Raw genomic sequence first — 15,303 nt, forward strand, 5'->3', positions numbered from 1 at the left:
TCAGATCTTGCTATTACATTGCAATAGTAGTGGATCAAGGGTTGGACTTGATGATCTCTGAGGTCCCTTCCAACCCAGACAATTCTATGATTCTATGAAAACCAGCTACTCCACAGGTATTCCTATAAAACCAACAGCCTAGCATCTTAACTCTTACTTTCACTTCCACCTCTCCCTTCCCCAAATCCAACACCAAATGATGCAGTAATATTCCTGTCATTTAAACAAACTCTGCAAACTACAGTTACTTTACTGCTAAGGTAAACCACATGGCTTCTGCAATGGTTCTGGGGATGCCAATGCACCAGCATCATTTCTGCTCTAACAATAACTAAGCTGCTAACAGCTATTTTCTTCAAAGCCAGCATAAGAAGGGAAGAAGTATAAAAGGTAACAAGAAACTGATTTCAAAACTGGAATTTCAAGATCATAACAAAAAGAACGAAATTACAGATCGTTTTAATTAACTGTGATTCAACCAGAATAGCCCATTTAAGACACCTTACAGAAAAAAGGATTCAGCTAAGAAAAAAGGATTCAGCTGGATGACAGCAAGCTAGAAAGAAAGATTCTTAGAAAGAATGATTTTTGTTCACACAGTAATCAGAGAAGTCAGTAAGTGTGATGAAAAATGTGCTGCTTAACAGGTATTTTCCAAACATGAATCCATCATGTTGCAAAGCAGATACCCTGCTTCAAACAAGCAATTGCCAATATGAATTAGAAGCAAATCCAGGTCACTGAAGTAACATCCCTAAGAAACACCTCCTGCCATGGGGACACATCAATAGGCTGAGATACAAGCAGAGCTGCTGCTGGAAACACTTTCCAAACAAACTGGGGGAGGTTCTAGAGGGAAATACAGCTGGGTTGTCCAGTGTAAGAAGAAAATCAAAATAATGATTGACATGGTTAACTTTGGAAGTATTTGGGAATATAAACCACCAATTAAGATGAAACCAGAAGCTAACCTTGGACGTTAGACTATTAAGATTAAAAATATAACCTGAGATCTCAGAAAGATCTCACGGATGTCAAGCCTCTTAAATATTCTGAAGCAGGAAAGGAAAAAACAACCCACCCACCACTCCAGAACCCCCTCAGTTATGATCTAGATCTTTATAATGAAGTTCTGCATCTTCTTTTTCTTCAAGCCCACCAGTTCACAGCATTTCAAGTTCTTCAGAGTAGGACTTCTCCAACCCCAGGAAGCTGACAGGAGTGGACACTCTAGTTGCCATGGTACTAACAGCTAAAAGTTACTTCAGACTTTTCCAGTAATTTAAGATGTGGTTATGATTTTGCATTCCAATGACTGACTGTCTTACTGATGGATGCCACAGTGTTTATACATAAATATAAATATTTCTCCTAAGAAAAATGTGTTCATTAAACAGAGATCCTGCAGACTGATTCCTCGTTTGACTTCAATAAAATAACTGATTGTCTAGAGCAAGGAAATGCAGTACCTCATCTTCTGGACTCCAATAAAACATTTGACATAGTGCCTTTTCAAAAATTATTAGGCAATTGGAAAGAAATTAGATTAACAGACTAGCTAATCAGGAAATGGTGGGGTTGAAAAGGTAATTAAAGTTCCTTGAGACCCAGTGGCAGCACTGATTTTATTTCTGATTTTCACTTAACACTCTGGCAAGAACTGTAGAAGTTTTGTACTGATATTTAAGAGGCAGAATCCATAAAAATTAAACCTGCAATGGGATACAGAAAGAACTACATATGAAAGATGTAACAAAAAAAAAGCTGTATTAAGTACAAGGCAATGTATTCAGTAAGGAACTAGCACTTTCTCTACAAGCTAATGGCATGTTAGTTCAGAAAAAAAAAAAAAAAAAGAAGCAGAAAGACTTAAAAGACATAAAAGCATGCTGAGCATGAGGCATGCACAAATTTGGAAAAAAAAAACCAAAAAACTTCAGATATATCAGGAAATCTGTTTCTACTTCCCCAGCAATACTGTGTACAATTGCCATTCATATTCAAGAAACAGGATTAAGGATGCCGTAAGAATGGAGAGCTGAGTTAAGGTGACTAAACTGGCTGAAATTTATTTAGCTTTAGAAAATAGGAGCCAAAAGGAGGTATGGCAATTCCAAATGAATGTAACTGTGCATTAACACCAAAAGAAGACCACCTATTTATACTAAGGCCACTGTGTTCCCCAGACTTTAAAACCAGGGCTGCTGGGTGTTAGATGGAGAAAGGCAATGCAAATTCCAATTTCATGTTCTCACACTTGATGTAAGACATCTTAGCATATACTGATAAAATAGGTAAAAGTCTCTGTCTGGAACATGGATAATATCAAACCATTCAAAGACAGATCACCTTGTGACCCCAGATGATTCTTTCAATTTCAGGAAAAGATTAATTTTCAACTGAAATGAACTATCTCCCCTCCAGAAGACCATTATTTTTAATGGAATTGAAAAATATGAGCTTTACTCCTCTTTTGAATTCTTTTGGGCACTGACTGCCCATTGTTATTCTTCCATTGCCCTGAGGGCTGTGACTGCTATTCTGGACCAGAGCAGAGCCACCTTGCCTGCTCCGAAACCTGCATCATTTTTAACCAATATTCAGTGGAATAGGTTCAGACAAATCCAAATTCCTGTTTAGTCCTGAAGTGCATGAATGAGCTTTTAATAGGTACAGTACTGTTATGATAATTACACACACTCATATGGGCACAGGATCAGATTTTTTTCAACACAATTTTCTTCATTTATTAGTCTGTCGTCCCTTTCTATTTACTTTAAATGTAAAGAATCCACAAACCAAACTCAAGCACATAAAAGTTCCCACCTATTTTTAAAATTAACAAAAACATTCATCATGTCATCTATTTACACTGCCATCATGAGATTCCTGCATCAAAATTCCCATATACTTCTACAGATTCATCCTTCAATCTGTATTTATTTAGCCTGAAGCCAGTCTGTATGCCAAGCAAAACTCACACAACAGGAATTCAGAAAGGACGTGCTGACAAGAGCTGAACTTTCATAAATGTATTCTCACTGCTGTATTAAACACTGATTTCCTTTCCATTGGTTCTGTGTAATAAAGATTTAAAAGGAAAGAGGACCTCAGCCTTCACAGATGTTCCCGTGACTCTAAGAGGAATAATGAAGGCATTACTTACATCTCAGCTGAAAAGTTTAGTGCTAAGTTGTCCATTAAAAAACAAGGACTCAGGTTGATTCCAAATTTTCTGTCTTTAACTATTTTATTTGACAAAATTCCCTTTTGTCACACATGTTTTGTCACCTGTTTCCCACCAAAAATCTTCATTCTTTATTTTACTTATTTATTCTTTTATTTTATTTATCTATTCAGATTCAGCGCACCTTTTCTCACTGTTCTGAATGGTCAGCTCAACTTTAGTTTTGAGATGGTTTTAAGCCACTGAACTAAGCAGCAGAAGTCTTCATAACCTTCTAGAAAACAAACCCAAACACAGTGTGAATACACAAATTTCACACAGTGTTGTAGAAAAAGGAAGTTTTTGTACTGAGCAGTCCACCATAAAATACAGAAGACATGATGTAAATGGCAGGTGAAATCAGAACCAATTTCAACAATTTACTTCTGTGCAGGTAAAATAAGACAAAAATCTGGTACAGTAACCATCTGCGTGTTGAAGTATCAAGAACAGAATGTTAAACCAGCTGAGATGAGACAGAGTGATCCCTGTTCAGTTTCCCAGCAGAGGTGTCAGTGAAGCTGCACATTACATCAGCAATATTTGGGAATTCAATCCAAAATGTTGCAATGGAAACAGTCTGTTCTTCTGAATTACTACTTCAATTACAGTTATGGCAGCTTTTCCTTGAAAATAACTCACCCTGATGCTATGCTGCTGATTGTCTGTAAATCTGCCAGACATGGGTTTCCAGGTTCTATATTCCTAAGCTGTTTACTTGATCTTCAGTCCTCACAGTATTTGCCTCACTGTACATCATGTACCTGGTACAACTGTATTAAAACCTGAGGTCAAGCTCCATTTTTTAGTTTGTTTTTTTTTTTTTTTTTCAGAGCCAATCAACCACATAACTGGATTTCTTGAAACTAATTTTGTAGAATAACCAGCACAGCAAGGACTGGATGCTGAGACACCTCTCTCCCCCAGTCTGTCCAAAGATTCTGTGAAAACAAGTATTCAGATTCTGCTGGCCAGGAATGTGTTCCAGCCCAAACTACTGGTCAGCTAGCTCTTGAGAATGATCTTGACTCTTTCTTGAAAGTTTATGAAGCATATAGATTTATTATTGACACATGGACATCTGTACTCTAACAGAGATACTGCAGTGGACACCAACTTGGAGAAGTTCAGGTCATCTTTTCCAAATTATGTATAGTCTGAAAGATGCAGACAGAGTTCTTCAGGCAGTTATAGAAGTGCCTAAATAGTTACATGGAAAATAAAAGTACCTGGAATTGCTGAAAAATAAAAAACTGGGTGCCTAACTTAATTAGAATCCATACAGCAACCCACTGGCACCTTTGGGTGTAATTAAATATCTCCAAGCTGAACATCTTTATCAATTCAACCCGTAAGCATTAAAATAATCTTCAGCTACAATGGAAGTTCTCATATGGAAGAAAAAGAGAAAGAATAGTAAAAATTCATTTTTCCTTCCTAAGAAGTACCTTAAGTCCATCCATTACCACTATGTATGAATCAACTCTCATTTCTTTCCAGCTGCCAACTGAACATTCAACGAAATCCCTGCCAAAAAGTTTTCTTTTTTTTCAAGGTTAAAATGTCTTGTGCTACAAAAGACAACCTAACCAGGAAGGGCCATGAAACAGAGGCTGTCACAAACCAGAAAGTCGCTGAAAAAGCAACTGTTATTTTTAAAGCACTTTTCAGAAACCCAGGCATTTGCCAGAAGACCAAATAAAGCTGACTAAAATATTTTTGTGAAGTTTTTAGCTCCTCTGTAAAGCCTTTACAGCTGCTGCCTCTGCACCACCAGCCTCCTGCCATGCTGGTTGCCCCAGTGCAATCTGTACTGGTCAAACAGGGAGCTCTTTGCTGGGGAGGCCATGGCAAACCAGGTTTGATTCACTATTGAATGATGTCTCAAAGTTGCTGGAATTGAGAGACATGATCTCTTAACAGCAAGCAAACATGAGCATATCAAAAGTTCATAGGAAATGTATAAAGCTCCATGACAGTGAGATATGAGGGACCTGGACAAACTGGAGAGTTGGGCTGATTCCAATGGGATGAGGTTTAACACGGCCAAGTGCCGGGTCCTGCACTTTGGCCACAACAACCCCATGGGGAGCTCCAGGCTGGGAACAGAGTGGCTGGAGAGCAGCCAGGCAGAAAGGGACCTGGGAGTCTGGATTGACAGGAAGCTGAACATGAGCCAGCAGTGTGCCCAGGTGGCCAAGAAAGCCAATGGCATCCTGGCCTGGCTCAGGAACAGCGTCGCCAGCAGGTCCAAGGAAGTGATTCTGCCCCTGTACTCAGCCCTGGTGAGGCCACAGCTTGAGTCCTGTGTCCAGTTCTGGGCCCCCCAGTTCAGGAAGGATGTAGAGGTCCTGGAGCAGGTCCAAAGGAGGGCAACCAGGCTGGTGAAGGGACTCGAGCACAGACCCTATGAGGAGAGGCTGAGACAGCTGGGGCTGTTGAGGCTGGAGAAGAGGAGGCTCAAGGGAGACCTCATCGCTGTCTACAACTCCCTGAAAGGAGGTTGTAACTGGGTGGACGTTGGGCTCTTTCGCCAGACGACTTTCAACAAGACAAGAGGGCAGGGTCTCAAGTTGTGCCAGGGGAAATTTAGGTTAGATATTAGAAAGAATTTCTTTACAGAGAGAGTGATCAGGCATTGGAATGGGCTGCCCAGGGAAGTAGTGGATTCTCCATCCCTGGAGATATTTCAAAAGAGACTGGATGTGGCACTCAGTGCCATGGTCTAGCAACCGCAACGGTGGTAAAAGGGTTGGACTCGATGATCTCTGAGGTCCCTTCCAACCCAGCCAATTCTATGATTCTATGATTCTATGATATTAATCTTTCCTTTTTCTCTTTGCTTTTCTTCAAAAAATTCCCACAAGTAAGGACAAACTACTGATCTGGTATCCTGTTATTTCTGAAAAGACTGGATTCAAATATTACTTCTGGAAAAATAGCTTGGTAAATTTTCATATACATTCAAAGTATATAAAAAACAAACTAACAAAACCAACCACAGCTAAGAAGAAATTCCAAGAGTTCCCAAGTACATCCAGAGTTCAATTCAAACTATGTAAAAACATTAAAAGCTCAGGGGGGGAGGAGGGGTTGGGAAATGCAGCTTGTACTACCATATTGCAAATGTACTTTTCCATCATAAAAAGTACTGCTATTAATACTATTTTTAAGACTACCAGGAGAATGCAGTTAAACAGCACATCATTGCTCATTCTGGAAGCATTTGCCTTTAGTACACCCTTGCTCATCACGTGGATATATTCCCAAAACAGAAGTCCTGTTCCCTGTGGTCCAGACACATTCTTGATTCAAATAGTTATTCCTGCCTGCCACAAGCTTCCCAACACCTTCAGTAGGATTTCAGCTCCTATCTGTGTGTTAGCATTGCCATCTCTTAGTCAAACAGCCATGAGTACATTTAACTTAATTTTAAGTGTATTTCTCTCACTTTATAGAAAATGCAGTCACGAGAGGGTCCATTTCCCTGGCACCATCCTGCCATGCAGAAGCATCTTGTGATGGGGGGGCTGACAGCAAAACAAAACCAATGACTCAGTTTGCAAAATACTTCTTAGAGTTTTCCTAAAAACTGACGAGCACTGCACATAAATCTCATTTCCTGATTTCCTGGGGCTCTTCCATAGAATTCTGATGGACTCACCTGCTTACCACAGCGTAAACACAATGATCCATGCTAAGGACAGGGTTATCTAAGCTCTGGAGTTGTCCAAACAGATCAAAAATGAAGGGAAAAGCACTGTGCCCTTTTCTCCAGACACTGCCCACACTGATTTATGTGCAGCACTGGCACTTTAAGCCTCACTTAGAGCTTGACTGGTGGAAGCAATGTGGGCAGAAGCCGAAGGGCCATGCACACCATGGGTTCAGCATCCTCCAGCTTACTCCAAAGACATTCCATTCTCTTCCAGCCTACACACTATATATAAAGATTTACACAAAGGTGAGTCTAAAAAGCTTGCCATCAAGAGGCATGCACAGAGAAAGTACAGTTGGAAAAATCTTGCACAAGAGAAAATGTCAAAAGAACAATAACAATTACAGGGAACTATCATCCAGTTACATCTTCAATATAATTACCTGCTGCCAGAAGGCTTTTTAAAAAAAAAAACAAAACAGGAGGCTATGCACATGTATTTCTTCAGACATAAAGGGCAGTCACTGCCCTATCCTGCACAAACAGTTCCCAGGCAATAAATTGCTGCAAATTAATAGTCAGATTCAAAATATTCTGAACATAGCAACACTTTCATAGAACCCCAGAAGAGTCAAGGGAGAGCATGCAGCAAGTGCTGCAGAGAACTCTGGGTTTGAGCTGGTACTGTCAGAGAAACACTGCTGACAAACAACACCTCAACTTTCAGATACAGACAATAGAGAAAAGGATTCATGAACAAAACTGTTAAAATTCCAACTCTGGATCCAAATCTAACCAAACATAACAGTAAAAACCTTACTTTGATTTTCTCTCCACAAATCAAAATGCTAAGGAGAGACAGTTCACGAAATTGGCAGTAATTAGGACCATGTAGATTGAGAGATAGAAAAAAGCTCTAACAAACAAAGGTACCTGATATGGTAGCCTACATTTCAGCCTTTTTTTTTTTTTAAGATCCTGAAGAAATTATACTTTCAATAAGTATCACTTCCTAAAAGACTGTGTGACTGTGAATTTATGTATACATGTTTCTCCTGCATAAATAGAAAATGTTCTGAATGTTCTGTTCAAAGCTAATCAGAATTTCAGTACAGACCATTTCCATTTTCCTTAAGCTTGTGTTCCTATTGACTCTACAAATAACATACAGAAAAACAGAAAAGAGCACTAACAACATACACTGCTCTTTTAGACCATGGAGGACAAACTCCAGTCTTTTCACCCAGCTCATAAAATAAACCACTTAAATGTGATCTTCTCAGTGATATGAAAACTGGGAGGAGGATGAGATTAGAAGGGAACAATGCAAACCCTCTACTGAAGATGAATTTTAAGAACTTCACGTGAATACCTGCACCTTTCAGAATTTCAACCCTCTCTCCTGCTCAGATAACAAACCTATATTGCAGGTTGCAAGCAGCACCCCACCCTTTGACTTTCTGCCAGCCCAAGCTCCAGAAATTATGCCACATGGAAATTTTGACTCACCCAGTCAGCTAGACATGGCATGCTTAAAGTACTTTCAAGACAAGGATCTTACTAGAAACAGTATTTTTCCTCTAGAAGGAAGCATCCTCCCACCAAAAGGTAACCAAATCAAACGTCTAACAGAAAACAAACACACAAGGTGCAACATCCTTGCACCTTTTTTTCAAACAGTTAAAGATGGCTTGGTCTAATATCACTTTTTAAAGTTGTTTCATTTGATGGAAGACAAATTAACTTTAGAAACCTGAGCAAAACCAACTGTCCCCCCAGAAGCACTGCATCCTCTGAAAACTGAGATGTGAATGGTCTTACAGCATCAGCATAGGCTGATAAGTACTACTATAATGTAGTATTGTTATATTAATCAAATAATAATTAAAATATCTCCCTCTTCAAAAAAGGAAATGCAAAACGGATGCAAATCTAGTAAATACACATTTCAGGACAACTTCTCTTAGAAAGGAGATTGACAATCCAGAATATTTTATGTTACTTTAGATGAGTGTTCAGACCATAAGAGATAAGAACTCCTGTGTGTAAATAACCTGAATTTCCAGTTTTCCTGTGTGAATACCAGATTACACTTATGCAACAATATTTCAATGGATTTGTCCAATATAATAAAAGTGAGGAAGAATTCAGGTAACTCTACAAACAGTTTGACATAAGACTTTCAGAAACCTTAAGAAAACAGAATGGTCCATCTTGGGCATGCAATTACAAAACAGGCTGCACACCTACAAGAAAACCAAACTATAAATCTGGAAAAAAGTCAACTAGCAGGAGGAAGAGGAAACAAAACCAAAAAAAACAAGCAAGCAACAAAAAAAAGCCAAAACCAAGGCAAATAATACTTTGCTTTTTCAAACTAGATGATGTCCCTTCACTTACTGTTATTAACTCCTTCAATAGATAGCTTGGGGGTTTTCAGGGACACTGTTTAAAAGAGATGCTAAGAATACCAGTATCCTCTTCATAAATGGCTCAAATATAGGCAAGATTAATGCAACTGGAGTCAAGAGGCTTTTTTCTTCTCCATTCTGAACACAAACGATGATTATTGTATTTCACATGCCTAAAAATTGCACAAGAACTCCAAGGCTTCTGGTCTCTCCTAGAGGAGCCTGTTCTTAGGGTCAAAAAGTTGAGGAACTCTAAGAAAGGATCAGGAGAAAGGAATCCACTACAGCACTACTACAAAACATCCCATACAAGGGCAAATTCTAAAGCAAGACAGAATAATCCACCAGGAGAGGAATGTGAACTGAGAAGGCAGAGTTCCTTTAATAAATGATAAAACTCTGGACACGAGTCTCACACATCACTGTATATACATAGAAAAATTCTTTCAGGAAGCCTCTCATTGGAGCAGGGTGGACATATCTACCTTTTAATTTTATATGTAAGGACAGCATTTCTTCTGTCACCCCAGTCTGAAAGCCATTTGGGCCAAGTTAATTATTCAGAAGCTTCCTCATCACAGGGGTGATGCTATTTCAGAACAGGGTAGCAATAATGGGGCAGTAACTGTCCTGAGCTTCCACATTGAGAGTTTCTTGAGCAAGAGCCTTGCAATTACTTTTTTTAAGAAGGTGCCAAGTCATTCCCTGGGAAGGGAGGCAGTGAGAATCTACAGCTATAACAAATCAAGGACCTCCCTGCTCCATTTTTCGAAGGCAACTTTGTGGCACAATCCCAGCCTTCCAAGCATCCTAGTGATGTCCTGAGTGCTGCCTTCTACAGGAAATAAATCACACCTATCCCACATCATCACAGATTTTCTGTCAGGAAGCAGACTTGAAAAGAGAAATGCTTTTCCTCCAATCCAAACTTGTGGGTCTGATTTTTAAGACAAAAACAGATCCATACAACAGCACAGATGCTGTTGCAATCCATGGAATTGGCTTTTATCTCTCAATACAACCAGAGGAAAAAAATCATTACACTTGATGTCTCCTGATACTTCCAGTAAAACTTCTGAGGGGTGAAATAGTGAATTTAAAACTAAGGAGCTTCCATCCAATGCTACCTCCAGCCCAGCTCTCAGATCTCAGTGGTAGTACAGATAAACTTGTCAGATAATAAAAACCTGCCTAATTTTGTGCTAATAAATCCCAAAGAGATCAGGCAGTGCACTACAATCTTGCCCCACAAGAACTCCAGTGATTTGTTACTGAACTGTAGTTAGGTGATACAAATATCCAAAGTCTGAGAACCAAAAACTCGAGCAGTGCAGGAAACCATAGGTAACAGTGATGAGAAGACTTCAGCTTTCATGAGAAATGACTGTACACACCAAGTCACATCTAATATTTAATTAAAAGAAAAAAAGGTCTTATCTCACAAGAATGCATGCACTAAAAGTGGTGCAATCACATTTACTCCTTGGTGTGTATGATCAAATGCCTACTTAACTTTCAGACAAAATGCATTTCTCTAATTTCTCTCAAGTAGGAGCTCAACTTAAAAAAAAAAGTCTTACTAAAAGTCTGGATAATTGTGACTTGCAGATTTTTCATTTCACACTAATGAGATTGCAAAATATGACATAGGATTTAAGAAAAGGACTTCAAGTATAAACACCAACAGCTGCATGGTACTACAAAAATCAACTATTCTTGCTTTAGAAATACCATGACTGGGATAAAAAGGAAAAAAAAAGAAAAATCCACCAAATTCTCAGCACCCCAGAACACTGAAAACAAACACCAAAATACTAAATACAATCATGCCTAATGTCACTGTTCCAATGACTCCTTAGTAGTGATCCATGATCTCACAAACCTAAAGTGAAGGTGAGGGCAGGCAGTTTACTCCTCATGAAAGTAAGTATCTTCTTTATACAAAGTGCCATAACACTACAAAGCTAATGCTCTGTTCAGTATGGAAGCTTTGGGCACTGAAACCTTCAGTTCAATCACTGATTTTCATGATGTTAATTCCCACTTAGACTGTTGAGGTTTTTTGAGAACCAAATGCATTAAATTTTGACCACATTACAGATGATATTCGTCCTTTCTTCTGGCTTTCCATCACCACACAAACTGCAGCCAGGCAGTGCATGGCAGAAAGAAGGATTTTTCAGCCTCCTGTTATGATCACAGTACCCAGAGTGAAAGGGACAAAAAGAAGAACAGATCAAACCAAAATCCTCATTTCTGGCATGAAGAAAGCCAAGCATGGAGAATTTCAGCCCCATGGTTCTGTAATATACTTTCCTTCTCTAATATGCTGCATAATGGGTACACAAGAGGGGTTTGATTACTGTAAAATTCAATGCTACAGCACTGGAATTCCTAAATGATTACACATGTCTTTCATGTGAATTCATCAAATATTGAAATACAGCATAACACAAACATTTCACTACTTTAAGAGCAGTTTACTATGCCCTTCTAGCAAAACCTTGCTGAAGATGATGTCTCATGTCCAATGCATATGTTACTTATTTGGTTTTTAAGCAGAATTCTTCTCTCAGCTTCACTTTATAAGTAAAACATTTAAAATGCAAACATTCTCGAGTCCTGTGTCCAGTTCTGGGCCCCTCAGTTCAGGAAGGATATCGAGGTCCTGGAGCAGGTCCAAAGGAGGGCAACCAGGCTGGTGAAGGGACTCGAGCACAGACCCTATGAGGAGAGGCTGAGGGAGCTGGGGGTGTTGAGGCTGGAGAAGAGGAGGCTCAGGGGAGACCTCATCACTCTCTACAACTCCCTGAAAGGAGGTTGGAGCCAGGGGGGGGGTTGGGCTCTTTTCCCAGGCAACTCTCAGCAAGACAAGAGGGCAGGGTCTCAAGTTGTGCCAGGGGAGGTTTAGGTTGGAGATTAGAAAGAATTTCTTTCTGGAGAGGGTGATCAGACATTGGAATGGGCTGCCCAGGGAAGTAGTCGATTCCCCGTCCCTGGAGATATTTAAAAAGAGACTGGATGTGGCACTGAGTGCCATGGTCTAGCAACTGCAACGGTGGTAAAACGGTTGGACTTGATGATCTCTGAGGTCCCTTCCAACCCAGCCAATTCTATGATTCTATGATTCTATTCTATGATTTACTGGTATAACTGTAAGGACCATTTTTGTGAGATGCATGGTACAGGGAGAAAAATCTGCTCTAATACACTCTGTTTGTTCTGTTTTCCATTTCCATGCATACACACCCCAAAAATTTAAATGAAAAAAATCTGTTCCAAAATGTTTTTAACTGCCTGCTTTCATAACACAAAAGTGGGAGCAGACTTACCACTGTTCCATATACTTTTACTTTCATATTTTCAATCCTCATAATATCTAAATGTAGTATATACTAAGCAGAAATATCTTTGCCACTGAAGGCCCAGTTTTACAATATACTGTACCTTCTATTTTATTTATATTTGTGCCTTGGATGAAGGAAGATGATTATGAAAACAAACATTTGATTTTCAAGATGTTAAAAAAAAGGAAAATATTATAAAATAATGATTAAAAATTTCCATTAGTACTGAACTTGGCTTTGAAAAAAAAGGAAATTCTTTTTTTTTCTTCAACATTTAATGCAAATCCTTCCACTGAATTTTCAAAGGCTATGTGCCAAGAGCAGTAACACTACAAATGGACTTAAAGTCTATACCTGTAACTTTCCTGATCTTGACACTTATCCCCAGTTCTCATAGAGATACTCTAAGATATATGAAACTTTATTATACTCTCAGCCACTTCAAAGATAGATTTATTTTTTTTTAATATAAACCAAAATGAAACTCAGCAGTTTGAATTTCCCTTTATGTAGCCAGACTTCAAAAATAAAACACTGAGAAAGACAATTATGCTTTAGGTGGATTCCAGATTCCCATACCCAGAAGGATAAAAAACATTCCTCCCCTCCAGCATGTTTAGTAATGGTGTTTAATAAGAATACACAGTTTGATGCAAAAGGAAAATTTAAGCTATCATCAAGGATTTATTTGTAAAAACATGACACAATTTTAAGAAGAAAAACGAATATCTAAAACTTTACTGCAAATATTTCTTGGGGTAAGAGTACAGCTCTGTTAAAAAGAATGAGATAATAAAGGTTTCTAATTTAAGGCAGTATTTCTCTGTAAGTCCTGCAGAGATGGCAGTGAACAGAAGTGAGAAAGGAAAGAAGATGAACGGATTTTTCTTGAAACATTTAAAGCAGAGCACTTTCAACACTGCCTAAAATTGAAAAGAAACCCAGCTTTGGTAGTTTTATTGCTCACAAAAGTGAGGGACTGAGCACTGGGGTTCAGGCAGAGTGCAGGTTTGGGGGGTGCAATCCCAATTCCTGCTGCTCATGCTTCCCAGCTACTGCTCTGCAGTGTTCCTGCTATTCAAGCCCTGGGCCCCTCCAGCATTTTTGGCAAACCACAGCAAACTGTGTGGTGGTTTTGTGAGACAGATCCATGCCCATGAGGCAACACAGGAGGCTGTCACTTCAGATTTGGCTTCCCAACTGAACTCAAAATGCCTCTTGTAAGACAGGCAGGCTCCATTTCCAACTCACCTCAGTGTGATTCAGTTTTAACAGGGATGCTTGAAATATCAAAACAAAACAAAAAAAAAAAAAATTCATTCATAGTGAGCAAATTTAATAGAAGATTTAAACCTCAAGAGTTAAAAGACACATAATATGAAGCCTAGATAATCTAAAATGTCACTTTGTAACCTATGTAACCATATCCAAAACAACACTTCCATCCCTACTACTTTTAAAACCATCAATTAATTTTATTTTATTCTCAGTGATTAAGAGAAAATTTGGGAAGTAAAAAATGCAAGATGAGGCTGCAGAACATGTAATGTTTCAACTGCTACTTTCTCCCTGCTCTCAGAAGATGCCATGAGAGTGGCTGTTTCTATTTTCAATATCACATGTGACTTCCAGCAGTTATATCCATCCAAAGGAGATTCTATCTACCTGCAAATCTCAAGTCTCTGACCCTTGCTGGTATATGAAATGTCTGCTGTTGAAGCTGCTTTTCAAAATTTCTGGCTTCTACCTGCTCCTAAAGGTCAGGGGAATTCATGAAGGGGTAAATGCAGAGAGCAAATAGCTCAAGTTGCTCCTGTCCTCTGCTTCCAACACTTCTCCACACAGAGATGAAAATGAGGTGACCCAACTTGGTACATTTTGTACCAGAACATTGCAGCAAGGTTTACCTAGAGATCTTGTTGCATTAAAACAAACAGTGCCATCCTACAAGATGCAAACATTTTGAAATTCACTTTACAGATAGTCAGGATAGTAAGAATTTAATCTGCAGGTATAACTGCATTAAACAAGCATAAACCATATGCAGCAACAGAAAAAAACCATCTTTGAATATAGGCAAAAAAGCACCTCCCAACAGCTAAATCTCAGAGTGCTTGCCCAAAAATACAGCCACAATACAGCCACACTGCTCTGTACAAGGAAACTCAGAACTCCTGCTGCAGGACCCAAGTTTAAATATTCTCAACACAGAACAGAAAGGCTGCTGCCTCCCAGATTAGTCATGAGGCATTCCCTCTTCTTAATATACAACAAATTGATCTATTTTTTATTTTCTGTGGGTCTGCCATGTGACGGTGGTACCTGATGTGAGCTATCCAGTATTTTCAAAGAGAATTAATCCAGCTTCAGATTTCAAACTTGCTGGATCAATCTGCAAACCTGTGTGCCTGGAGGAAGGAATAGCAGGCCTGTGCAAAAGTGGCACAGAAGTAATATTTTATTAGCATCTCAGCCTCTGATTTCAATCTTCTTGTACAATGACTGTAAGAAAGGTGAAGCCCCAGCATTACAATAAACCCAAACTATCTAAAATCTAAAAGACAGTGCAGCTAAAGCAAGTGAAAGATAAGTTAGCTGATGGCAATATGAGAAGAAAGTCTTTGTGATGTAGAAACAGATGTCACTGTAGATTTTTCAGAG

The 15,303-nt window shown here is 39.0% G+C and overlaps 1 protein-coding gene across 1 annotated transcript in view; it reads right to left on the bottom strand.

Moving 5' to 3' along the window:
• INPP4B (inositol polyphosphate-4-phosphatase type II B) overlaps positions 1 to 15,303 on the bottom strand; it is a 272,455-nt gene that overhangs the window by 120,887 nt on the left and 136,265 nt on the right. The gene's annotated exons all lie outside the window — the stretch shown is intronic.

Source organism: Calypte anna, chromosome 4B (assembly GCF_003957555.1).
Source record: "Calypte anna isolate BGI_N300 chromosome 4B, bCalAnn1_v1.p, whole genome shotgun sequence".
Lineage (NCBI taxonomy): Eukaryota > Metazoa > Chordata > Aves > Apodiformes > Trochilidae > Calypte > Calypte anna.